Genomic DNA, 12,279 nt, shown 5'->3' with positions numbered 1-12,279 from the left:
AGATGGGTGTGCTTGCACGTGACCTCTTTTGGGCTTCCTCTCACATGCTCCTGAAACGCTGGAGGTACGTGAAAGCCTTGAGAGTCCTAGGAGAAGCAGGCAGGGCAAGGCAAGATGAAGAAATTCCGCAAAAAGAGGGGTATTGAATTCCAGGTGGGGGACGAGTGAGCAAGGGAATGCAAGGCAAGGGAGAGGAGAGGTTCAAAGGTAACGCCAAGAAAAGTGGTGGCTTTGCCAGGCAAGACAAAGGAGAGGCAAGCAAGGCAATGAGAGTCCTAGAAGGAGAAGGAAATGAAAGATTGGAGCTGGACAAAGGGGAAGGGAAACTGGACAAAGTGGCAAGGGGGATGGGTGGTGCAAGGCACTGGACTGGTAGGAAGGGCAAGGGAAAGACATGGATGGGTCAGGAAGGAAGAGGAAAACAATGGCCAGGAATGACAAAGAAATGCAAGGTTGGATAGGAAAGGAAAGGCAAGGCAATGTAGGGAAGGGGTAGGCCAGACAATGGGTGTCTTAAGAGGAAAAGTATGCATAGCAAGACCAAGAGAAAAGCGGTAAAGAAGTTAGCGTGGGGGATAGGTGAGTGTAGCTGAGAAAGAAAGAAAGAAAGAAAGTGCCTCATTCCAGTTTGTATGTATGTATGTGTGTGTGAAGTTTGCAGGATGTAAAGCAGAGTCTTGATGGTGGAGTGAAAGGATGCTTTTGAATACACGTGGCAAGGTCCAAGCAAACTATTTGTCTTGGCACATCTGTGTCCCATAAACTTCTTAGTTTAGATTCAGACTGTAAGCGGGACAGAGAACACCCCTAAAGTTACAGCTGAGCAAGAAAGCAGGTCGCATCAGCATGTTTTAAAGGAAGCAGTTTTTTTGTGTGAGAAGAAAATGGACATATGAGACTCCAGCAGTATCGACGTTCAGCTTAGAAGCAAAGTGCAATGATTCCGTACAAACTCTGAAAATGAAACGCAGCAATAAAAAGGCAATGGGACATGTCAGCGAAAGCTTTGTGGCCAAGCAGGGTGAGATGTTTGAAGCAGAACCACAGTTTGGTTTCACTAAGGATCCATCATGGTGGATTGCAAACATGTGCCAAGACAACACATATTCTGCAGCTGTTGCAGCTCTCCGCAGGAACACTAGCGCTTTCCCTTAGACTCTAAAATGCAGAGAAATGGCCTGCGCAGCGCAGAAGCTATTTGTGCTGCTTGTACACCTCTTCCAACCCCTCAGTGGAAACTATTGCGCCTGCCTTTAGACTCTGAGATCCAGAGAACACAATGGTAGAGGCAGTGGAGAATGGAAGGAGAGAGTGAAGTTTGATGAGTGAGTTTGATGTGACTTATGTGGAGCACGCAGAAAATGTAGCCCCGTACTGGTTTTTACACCTGGAGTCTATTTCTGTAAGACATTTCAGGTGGACATTTTTGATCAAGAAGCCAGAGTGAAAAAATTGACAGCAGGTGTCTCTGGGAAAGAAAAAGCAGCAAGGCGTCGTGTGCCATTTAAATGCTGCTATAAGAAGGGCGTACTTTAGCAGCATCTCTCTTGACACTTCTATCTGTGTAATCTCTAGCTGCTTGGACACAGCGACACTGAAAATAATTGTACTGCAAATACCAAGTTACACAGGGAAAAAGGGTAGGTCAGCAAATGCCTTCTGTCCTGGCACATCTCTCAGTCAGAACTCCAGCTGAAAAATTTTGCTGTAATGATGGACTTTGCCACCTGGAGAGAATTTATATAGTTGGGAAGAAGCATTCAAAGCCCTAGTGCATTTCGTCTATTTTACGGACTGCAAGGGCACTATAAAGGCCAGCACTAGCTTTTTGTTGGACTTTTTCTTTTTGAGTAGCTGCTGGACGTTTTGAAGCGGTTTGGGATCTGCTAGAGTGCAAGGTAATACATAGAGCTTGAGGAAAGTGATATACACATTTTATATCTCCAGGGAGGTGGATGCAGTTCAGTGTGTGCGAGTTACATGTTGAGCAGCTGATCACACAGAAAAGAAGAGGCTGCGCTGCAATTGCCTTTTCATTTGCAGCTTATAAACTGCACAGCCCACAATGAAACAATTCCACTTCCTTCTGTGCTACATACAGGATCACATTCTCTCAGTCTCTAAGAGCCAGGACCCCCAGCGGAGCTCTTCCCTGCGCTGCTCCTACACCAATGAGGCCGGAGCCGCAAACAGCTTGGCTTTTTCCCTGGCACCGTCTGCCAGCGCTCATCAAAATAACCACACGATGGCGCTGTCGACGAACAAAAGAAGGAAATGCACCGAGGCCAGCTCCAAAGGACAGAGCCGAGTTGGAAACGTCCCTGCTCTCAAATTAACTGTGCCAGGAAAAAAAGACTTTGCTGATCTTCCCCCTCCAAGTGTGCAAACACTTTTGCACCACACTCAAAGGGCAACACGAAATCCTCTGCCCTAATAAACATTTTCACTCTCGCAGAGTCCGGTAACAAACTCAAAGACATCCGCTCAACAAATGTGCCAGCGGAGAGAGAAAGTTCTTTGCTGCCTACAATTTCAGCTTCACCCATCAAACAATGAACACACACCCTGCTATTGGCACTTTTCTTTTCAGCTCTACGCTCCTAAGCTTTCAGTCTCAGAGTCAAGATCCAAGCAGCACTGCAACAGGGACTACTCACACACTAAAGCTACAAGGACAAAAAGCTCAACAACTTGGTGTCTAGATTCCCACTGTCATTTCAACAGCTCTAACCCACAGGGAAACCTCTTGGGAAAAACCTTTAAATTCGCTGAGACCACCCAAAGGGCCCATCCAAACTTAATGTCTTTGCCAAAGAGAAGAACAAGAAGCTCATTTCAAGAGAAATGGCATCCCCTCCTCCAAAATCCAAAACATCCAGTGACTGGTCCCATACAATGGTGTCAGAACACTCTTACTAGAGGCAGACAGCCTTCCAAAGATGGATACTGACTCAATGACTGTACAAATTGAGGGAGTGCTTCCAAATATACCAGCACAAGAAGCTGCTGTCGTCCTTGAGCTGCGCGACACAGCTTCTTATCTGCACCTCCAACTCTGGGGCTACGTGCTTTCCTTCCCATGAGAAAGCATTGCCATTCTCCTTCAGGAACTTACCAAGCCAAGCTGTATGCCATGTCCTGTACTATGTCCAACAATGGCTCCTGCACAGAAGGGTCTACGACATAAATATCTTGCTGGACTATACCTCCTCATGGTACCTTTAACGCCTGCCCTATTACATTGTCACTATATCTTTTACTTGCCAAGGAAAGGCACTCAGAGTCACTTGGCCTTGCCTTGCCTTTGATGCTGTGGCTAGTCTACTCTTGTTTTGCTTGCTTGCTTATGTGTGCCTTGCCTGGCAAGACCTAGAAAGACCTTCCTTGCTTTGCTTTGCCTTGCCTACCGCTCTTTGCAATGCAAACCAAGTGTAGGCGCAATTGTAGGCAAGTCAAGGGAGAAGCTGACAAGGCTGGAGCCATGAGGGGCAAGCAAATGGAGGCGTAGGTGAGAGAAGGCCCAGAACTTCTAGGCAAGGATGGGCATAGGAAGGCCAGGCAGAAACAGCAGGGGCCAGGCAAGGCTAGGTTTCCCTGGAGGAAAGCAGTCAAGTGTGGGCAGGTCAAGTGTGGGCGTAGGCACTGGAGGGAGTGCAAGGCTAGGGAGGCAAGGCAGGGCAAGGCAAGGAAACTTTTGGGTCACCAAGGCAAGACAAATGAGAGGTACATTCAAAGACTGCTGGTACACAAAAGGGGCTAGGACAGACTTCTCTGGCTGGCCTTGATCTCACATGGGCCATCTCTAATCTGCACCTAAAACACTTGGATTACCTGCTTTCCTTGGTATACAAAAGAACTGTCATTCTGGTCCTGAAGCGCAAAGGTGAAATGTGAATTTTATGTCCAAAATTCAAGACATGTAAGGATAGGTGCCAGAAGCAAGCTGCCAGGACAGATGGGTGTGCTTGCACGTGACCTCTTTTGGGCTTCCTCTCACATGCTCCTGAAATGCTGGAGGTACGTGAAAGCCTTGAGAGTCCTAGGAGAAGCAGGCAGGGCAAGGCAAGATGAAGAAATTCCGCAAAAAGAGGGGTATTGAATTCCAGGTGGGGGACGAGTGAGCAAGGGAATGCAAGGCAAGGGAGAGGAGAGGTTCAAAGGTAATGCCAAGAAAAGTGGTGGCTTTGCCAGGCAAGACAAAAAAGAGGTAAGCAAGGCAATGAGAGTCCTAGAAGGAGAAGGAAATGAAAGATTGGAGCTGGACAAAGGGGAAGGGAAACTGGACAAAGTGGCAAGGGGGATGGGTGGTGCAAGGCACTGGACTGGTAGGAAGGGCAAGGGAAAGACATGGATGGGTCAGGGAGGAAGAGGAAAACAATGGCCAGGAATGACAAAGAAATGCAAGGTTGGATAGGAAAGGAAAGGCAAGGCAATGTAGGGAAGGGGTAGGCCAGACAATGGGTGTCTTAAGAGGAAAAGTATGCATAGCAAGGCCAAGAGAAAAGCGGTAAAGAAGTTAGCGTGGGGGATAGGTGAGTGTAGCTGAGAAAGAAAGAAAGAAAGAAAGAAAGTGCCTCATTCCAGTATGTATGTATGTATGTATGTGTGTGTGAAGTTTGCAGGATGTAAAGCAGAGACTTGATGGTGGAGTGAAAGGATGCTTTTGAATACACGTGGCAAGGTCCAAGCAAACTATTTGTCTTGGCACATCTGTGTCCCATAAACTTCTTAGTTTAGATTCAGACTGTAAGCGGGACAGAGAACACCCCTAAAATTACAGCTGAGCAAGAAAGCAGGTCGCATCAGCATGTTTTAAAGGAAGCAGTTTTTTTGTGTGAGAAGAAAATGGACATATGAGACTCCAGCAGTATCGACGTTCAGCTTAGAAGCAAAGTGCAATGATTCCGTACAAACTCTGAAAATGAAACGCAGCAATAAAAAGGCAATGGGACATGTCAGCGAAAGCTTTGTGGCCAAGCAGGGTGAGGTGTTTGAAGCAGAACCACAGTTTGGTTTCATTAAGGATCCATCATGGTGGATTGCAAACATGTGCCAAGACAACACATATTCTGCAGCTGTTGCAGCTCTCCGCAGGAACACTAGCGCTTTCCCTTAGACTCTAAAATGCAGAGAAATGGCCTGCGCAGCGCAGAAGCTATTTGTGCTGCTTGTACACCTCTTCCAACCCCTCAGTGGAAACTATTGCGCCTGCCTTTAGACTCTGAGATCCAGAGAACACAAGGGTAGAGGCAGTGGAGAATGGAAGGAGAGAGTGAAGTTTGATGAGTGAGTTTGATGTGACTTATGTGGAGCACGCAGAAAATGTAGCCCCGTACTGGTTTTTACACCTGGAGCCTATTTCTGTAAGACATTTCAGGTGGACATTTTTGATCAAGAAGCCAGAGTGAAAAAATTGACAGCAAGTGTCTGTGGGAAAGAAAAAACAGCAAGGCGTCGTGTGCCATTTAAATGCTGCTATAAGAAGGGCGTACTTTAGCAGCATCTCTCTTGACACTTCTATCTGTGTAATCTCTAGCTGCTTGGACACAGCGACACTGAAAATAATTGTACTGCAAATACCAAGTTACACAGGGAAAAAGGGTAGGTCAGCAAATGCCTTCTGTCCTGGCACATCTCTCAGTCAGAACTCCAGCTGAAAAATTTTGCTGTAATGATGGACTTTGCCACTTGGAGAGAATTTATATAGTTGGGAAGAAGCATTCAAAGCCCTAGTGCATTTCGTCTATTTTATGGACTGCAAAGGCACTCTAAAGGCCAGCACTAGCTTTTTGTTGGACTTTTTCTTTTTGAGTAGCTGCTGGACGTTTTGAAGTGGTTTGGGATCTGCTAGAGTGCAAGGTAATACATAGAGTTTGAGGAAAGTGATATACACATTTTATATCTCCAGGGAGGTGGATGCAGTTCAGTGTGTGCGAGTTACATGTTGAGCAGCTGATCACACAGAAAAGAAGAGGCTGCGCTGCAATTGCCTTTTCATTTGCAGCTTATAAACTGCACAGCCCACAATAAAACAATTCCACTTCCTTCTGTGCTACATACAGGATCACATTCTCTGAGTCTCTAAGAGCCAGGACCCCCAGCGGAGCTCTTCCCTGCGCTGCTCCTACACCAATGAGGCCGGAGCCGCAAACAGCTTGGCTTTTTCCCTGGCACCGTCTGCCAGCGCTCATCAAAATAACCACACGATGGCGCTGTCGACTAACAAAAGAAGGAAACGCACCGAGGCCAGCTCCAAAGGACAGAGCCGAGTTGGAAACGTCCCTGCTCTCAAATTAACTGTGCCAGGAAAAAAAGACTTTGCTGATCTTCCCCCTCCAAGTGTGCAAACACTTTTGCACCACACTCAAAGGGCAACACGAAATCCTCTGCCCTAACAAACATTTTCACTCTCGCAGAGTCCGGTAACAAACTCAAAGACATCCGCTCAACAAATGTGCCAGCGGAGAGAGAAAGTTCTTTGCTGCCTACAATTTCAGCTTCACCCATCAAACAATGAACACACACCCTGCTATTGGCACTTTTCTTTTCAGCTCTACGCTCCTAAGCTTTCAGTCTCAGAGTCAAGATCCAAGCAGCACTGCAACAGGGACTACTCACACACTAAAGCTACAAGGACAAAAAGCTCAACAACTTGGTGTCTAGATTCCCACTGTCATTTCAACAGCTCTAACCCACAGGGAAACCTCTTGGGAAAAACCTTTAAATTCGCTGAGACCACCCAAAGGGCCCATCCAAACTTAATGTCTTTGCCAAAGAGAAGAACAAGAAGCTCATTTCAAGAGAAATGGCATCCCCTCCTCCAAAATCCAAAACATCCAGTGACTGGTCCCATACAATGGTGTCAGAACACTCTTACTAGAGGCAGACAGCCTTCCAAAGATGGATACTGACTCAATGACTGTACAAATTGAGGGAGTGCTTCCAAATATACCAGCACAAGAAGCTGCTGTCGTCCTTGAGCTGCGCGACACAGCTTCTTATCTGCACCTCCAACTCTGGGGCTACGTGCTTTCCTTCCCATGAGAAAGCATTGCCATTCTCCTTCAGGAACTTACCAAGCCAAGCTGTATGCCATGTCCTGTACTATGTCCAACAATGGCTCCTGCACAGAAGGGTCTACGACATAAATATCTTGCTGGACTATACCTCCTCATGGTACCTTTAACGCCTGCCCTATTACATTGTCACTATATCTTTTACTTGCCAAGGAAAGGCACTCAGAGTCACTTGGCCTTGCCTTGCCTTTGATGCTGTGGCTAGTCTACTCTTGTTTTGCTTGCTTGCTTATGTGTGCCTTGCCTGGCAAGACCTAGAAAGACCTTCCTTGCTTTGCTTTGCCTTGCCTACCGCTCTTTGCAATGCAAACCAAGTGTAGGCGCAATTGTAGGCAAGTCAAGGGAGAAGCTGACAAGGCTGGAGCCATGAGGGGCAAGCAAATGGAGTGGTAGGTGAGAGAAGGCCCAGAACTTCTAGGCAAGGATGGGCATAGGAAGGCCAGGCAGAAACAGGAGGGGCTAGGCAAGGCTAGGTTTCCCTGGAGGAAAGCAGTAGGCAGGTCAAGTGTAAGCATAGGCACTGGAGGGAGTGCAAGGCTAGGGAGGCAAGGCAGGGCAAGGCAAGGAAACTTTTGGGTCACCAAGGCAAGACAAATGAGAGGTACATTCAAAGACTGCTGGTACACAAAAGGGGCTAGGACAGACTTCTCTGGCTGGCCTTGATCTCACATGGGCCATCTCTAATCTGCACCTAAAACACTTGGATTACCTGCTTTCCTTGGTATACAAAAGAACTGTCATTCTGGTCCTGAAGCGCAAAGGTGAAATGTGAATTTTATGTCCAAAATTCAAGACATGTAAGGATAGGTGCCAGAAGCAAGCTGCCAGGACAGATGGGTGTGCTTGCACGTGACCTCTTTTGGGCTTCCTCTCACATGCTCCTGAAACGCTGGAGGTACGTGAAAGCCTTGAGAGTCCTAGGAGAAGCAGGCAGGGCAAGGCAAGATGAAGAAATTCCGCAAAAAGAGGGGTATTGAATTCCAGGTGGGGGACGAGTGAGCAAGGGAATGCAAGGCAAGGGAGAGGAGAGGTTCAAAGGTAACGCCAAGAAAAGTGGTGGCTTTGCCAGGCAAGACAAAGGAGAGGCAAGCAAGGCAATGAGAGTCCTAGAAGGAGAAGGAAATGAAAGATTGGAGCTGGACAAAGTGGCAAGGGTGTTGGGTGGTGCAGGGCACTGGACTGGTAGGAAGGGCAAGGGAAAGACATGGATAGGTCAGGAAGGAAGAGGAAAACAATGGCCAGGAATGACAAAGAAATGCAAGGTTGGATAGGAAAGGAAAGGCAAGGCAATGTAGGGAAGGGGTAGGCCAGACAATGGGTGTCTTAAGAGGAAAAGTATGCATAGCAAGGCCAAGAGAAAAGCGGTAAAGAAGTTAGCGTGGGGCATAGGTGAGTGTAGCTGAGAAAGAAAGAAAGAAAGAAAGTGCCTCATTCCAGTTTGTATGTATGTATGTGTGTGTGAAGTTTGCAGGTTGTAAAGCAGAGACTTGATGGTGGAGTGAAAGGATGCTTTTGAATACACGTGGCAAGGTCCAAGCAAACTATTTGTCTTGGCACATCTGTGTCCCATAAACTTCTTAGTTTAGATTCAGACTGTAAGCGGGACAGAGAACACCCCTAAAATTACAGCTGAGCAAGAAAGCAGGTCGCATCAGCATGTTTTAAAGGAAGCAGTTTTTTTGTGTGAGAAGAAAATGGACATATGAGACTCCAGCAGTATCGACGTTCAGCTTAGAAGCAAAGTGCAATGATTCCGTACAAACTCTGAAAATGAAACGCAGCAATAAAAAGGCAATGGGACATGTCAGCGAAAGCTTTGTGGCCAAGCAGGGTGAGATGTTTGAAGCAGAACCACAGTTTGGTTTCACTAAGGATCCATCATGGTGGATTGCAAACATGTGCCAAGACAACACATATTCTGCAGCTGTTGCAGCTCTCCGCAGGAACACTAGCGCTTTCCCTTAGACTCTAAAATGCAGAGAAATGGCCTGCGCAGCGCAGAAGCTATTTGTGCTGCTTGTACACCTCTTCCAACCCCTCAGTGGAAACTATTGCGCCTGCCTTTAGACTCTGAGATCCAGAGAACACAATGGTAGAGGCAGTGGAGAATGGAAGGAGAGAGTGAAGTTTGATGAGTGAGTTTGATGTGACTTATGTGGAGCACGCAGAAAATGTAGCCCCGTACTGGTTTTTACACCTGGAGCCTATTTCTGTAAGACATTTCAGGTGGACATTTTTGATCAAGAAGCCAGAGTGAAAAAATTGACAGCAAGTGTCTGTGGGAAAGAAAAAGCAGCAAGGCGTCGTGTGCCATTTAAATGCTGCTATAAGAAGGGCGTACTTTAGCAGCATCTCTCTTGACACTTCTATCTGTGTAATCTCTAGCTGCTTGGACACAGCGACACTGAAAATAATTGTACTGCAAATACCAAGTTACACAGGGAAAAAGGGTAGGTCAGCAAATGCCTTCTGTCCTGGCACATCTCTCAGTCAGAACTCCAGCTGAAAAATTTTGCTGTAATGATGGACTTTGCCACTTGGAGAGAATTTATAAAGTTGGGAAGAAGCATTCAAAGCCCTAGTGCATTTCGTCTATTTTACGGACTGCAAAGGCACTCTAAAGGCCAGCACTAGCTTTTTGTTGGACTTTTTCTTTTTGAGTAGCTGCTGGACGTTTTGAAGTGGTTTGGGATCTGCTAGAGTGCAAGGTAATACATAGAGTTTGAGGAAAGTGATATACACATTTTATATCTCCAGGGAGGTGGATGCAGTTCAGTGTGTGCGAGTTACATGTTGAGCAGCTGATCACACAGAAAAGAAGAGGCTGCGCTGCAATTGCCTTTTCATTTGCAGCTTATAAACTGCACAGCCCACAATGAAACAATTCCACTTCCTTCTGTGCTACATACAGGATCACATTCTCTGAGTCTCTAAGAGCCAGGACCCCCAGCGGAGCTCTTCCCTGCGCTGCTCCTACACCAATGAGGCCGGAGCCGCAAACAGCTTGGCTTTTTCCCTGGCACCGTCTGCCAGCGCTCATCAAAATAACCACACGATGGCGCTGTCGACTAACAAAAGAAGGAAACGCACCGAGGCCAGCTCCAAAGGACAGAGCCGAGTTGGAAACGTCCCTGCTCTCAAATTAACTGTGCCAGGAAAAAAAGACTTTGCTGATCTTCCCCCTCCAAGTGTGCAAACACTTTTGCACCACACTCAAAGGGCAACACGAAATCCTCTGCCCTAACAAACATTTTCACTCTCGCAGAGTCCGGTAACAAACTCAAAGACATCCGCTCAACAAATGTGCCAGCGGAGAGAGAAAGTTCTTTGCTGCCTACAATTTCAGCTTCATCCATCAAACAATGAACACACACCCTGCTATTGGCACTTTTCTTTTCAGCTCTACGCTCCTAAGCTTTCAGTCTCAGAGTCAAGATCCAAGCAGCATGGCAACAGGGACTACTCACACACTAAAGCTACAAGGACAAAAAGCTCAACAACTTGGTGTCTAGATTCCCACTGTCATTTCAACAGCTCTAACCCACAGGGAAACCTCTTGGGAAAAACCTTTAAATTTGCTGAGACCACCCAAAGTGCCCATCCAAACTTAATTTCTTTGCCAAAGAGAAGAACAAGAAGCTCATTTCAAGAGAAATGGCATCCCCTCCTCCAAAATCCAAAACATCCAGTGACTGATCCCATACAATGGTGTCAGAAAACTCTTACTAGAGGCAGACAGCCTTCCAAAGATGGACACTGACTCATTGACTGTACAAATTGAGGGAGTGCTTCCAAATATGCCGGCACAAGAAGCTGCTGTCGTACTTGAGCTGCACGACACAGCTTCTTATCTGCACCTCCAACTCTGGGGCTACGTGCTTTCCTTCCCATGAGAAAGCATTGCCATTCTCCTTCAGGAACTTACCAAGCCAAGCTGTATGCCATGTCCTGTACTATATCCAACAATGGCTCCTGCACAGAAGGGTCTACGACATAAATATCTTGCTGGACTATACCTCCTCATGGTACCTTTAACGCCTGCCCTATTACATTGTCACTATATCTTTTAATTGCCAAGGAAAGGCACTCAGAGTCACTTGGCCTTGCCTTGCCTTTGATGCTGTGGCTAGTCTACTCTTGTTTTGCTTGTTTGCTTATGTGTGCCTTGCCTGGTAAGACCTAGAAAGACCTTCCTTGCTTTGCTTTGCCTTGCCTACCGCTCTTTGCAATGCAAACCAAGTGTAGGAGCAATTGTAGGCAAGTCAAGGGAGAAGTTGACAAGGCTGGAGCCATGAGGGGCAAGCAAATGGAGGCGTAGGTGAGAGAAGGCCCAGAACTTCTAGGCAAGGATGGGCATAGGAAGGCCAGGCAGAAACAGCAGGGGCCAGGCAAGGCTAGGTTTCCCTGGAGGAAAGCAGTCAAGTGTGGGCAGGTCAAGTGTGGGCGTAGGCACTGGAGGGAGTGCAAGGCTAGGGAGGCAAGGCAGGGCAAGGCAAGGAAACTTTTGGGTCACCAAGGCAAGACAAATGAGAGGTACATTCAAAGACTGCTGGTACACAAAAGGGGCTAGGACAGACTTCTCTGTCTGGCCTTGATCTCACATGGGCCATCTCTAATCTGCACCTAAAACACTTGGATTACCTGCTTTCCTTGGTATACAAAAGAACTGTCATTCTGGTCCTGAAGCGCAAAGGTGAAATGTGAATTTTATGTCCAAAATTCAAGACATGTAAGGATAGGTGCCAGAAGCAAGCTGCCAGGACAGATGGGTGTGCTTGCACGTGACCTCTTTTGGGCTTCCTCTCACATGCTCCTGAAACGCTGGAGGTACGTGAAAGCCTTGAGAGTCCTAGGAGAAGCAGGCAGGGCAAGGCAAGATGAAGAAATTCCGCAAAAAGAGGGGTATTGAATTCCAGGTGGGGGACGAGTGAGCAAGGGAATGCAAGGCAAGGGAGAGGAGAGGTTCAAAGGTAACGCCAAGAAAAGTGGTGGCTTTGCCAGGCAAGACAAAGGAGAGGCAAGCAAGGCAATGAGAGTCCTAGAAGGAGAAGGAAATGAAAGATTGGAGCTGGACAAAGGGGAAGGGAAACTGGACAAAGTGGCAAGGGGGATGGGTGGTGCAAGGCACTGGACTGGTAGGAAGGGCAAGGGAAAGACATGGATGGGTCAGGAAGGAAGAGGAAAACAATGGCCAGGAATGACA

The sequence above is a fragment of the Poecile atricapillus genome, chromosome W (assembly GCF_030490865.1).
Source record: "Poecile atricapillus isolate bPoeAtr1 chromosome W, bPoeAtr1.hap1, whole genome shotgun sequence".
Classification (NCBI taxonomy): domain Eukaryota; kingdom Metazoa; phylum Chordata; class Aves; order Passeriformes; family Paridae; genus Poecile; species Poecile atricapillus.
This window is presented reverse-complemented; position numbering follows the sequence as displayed.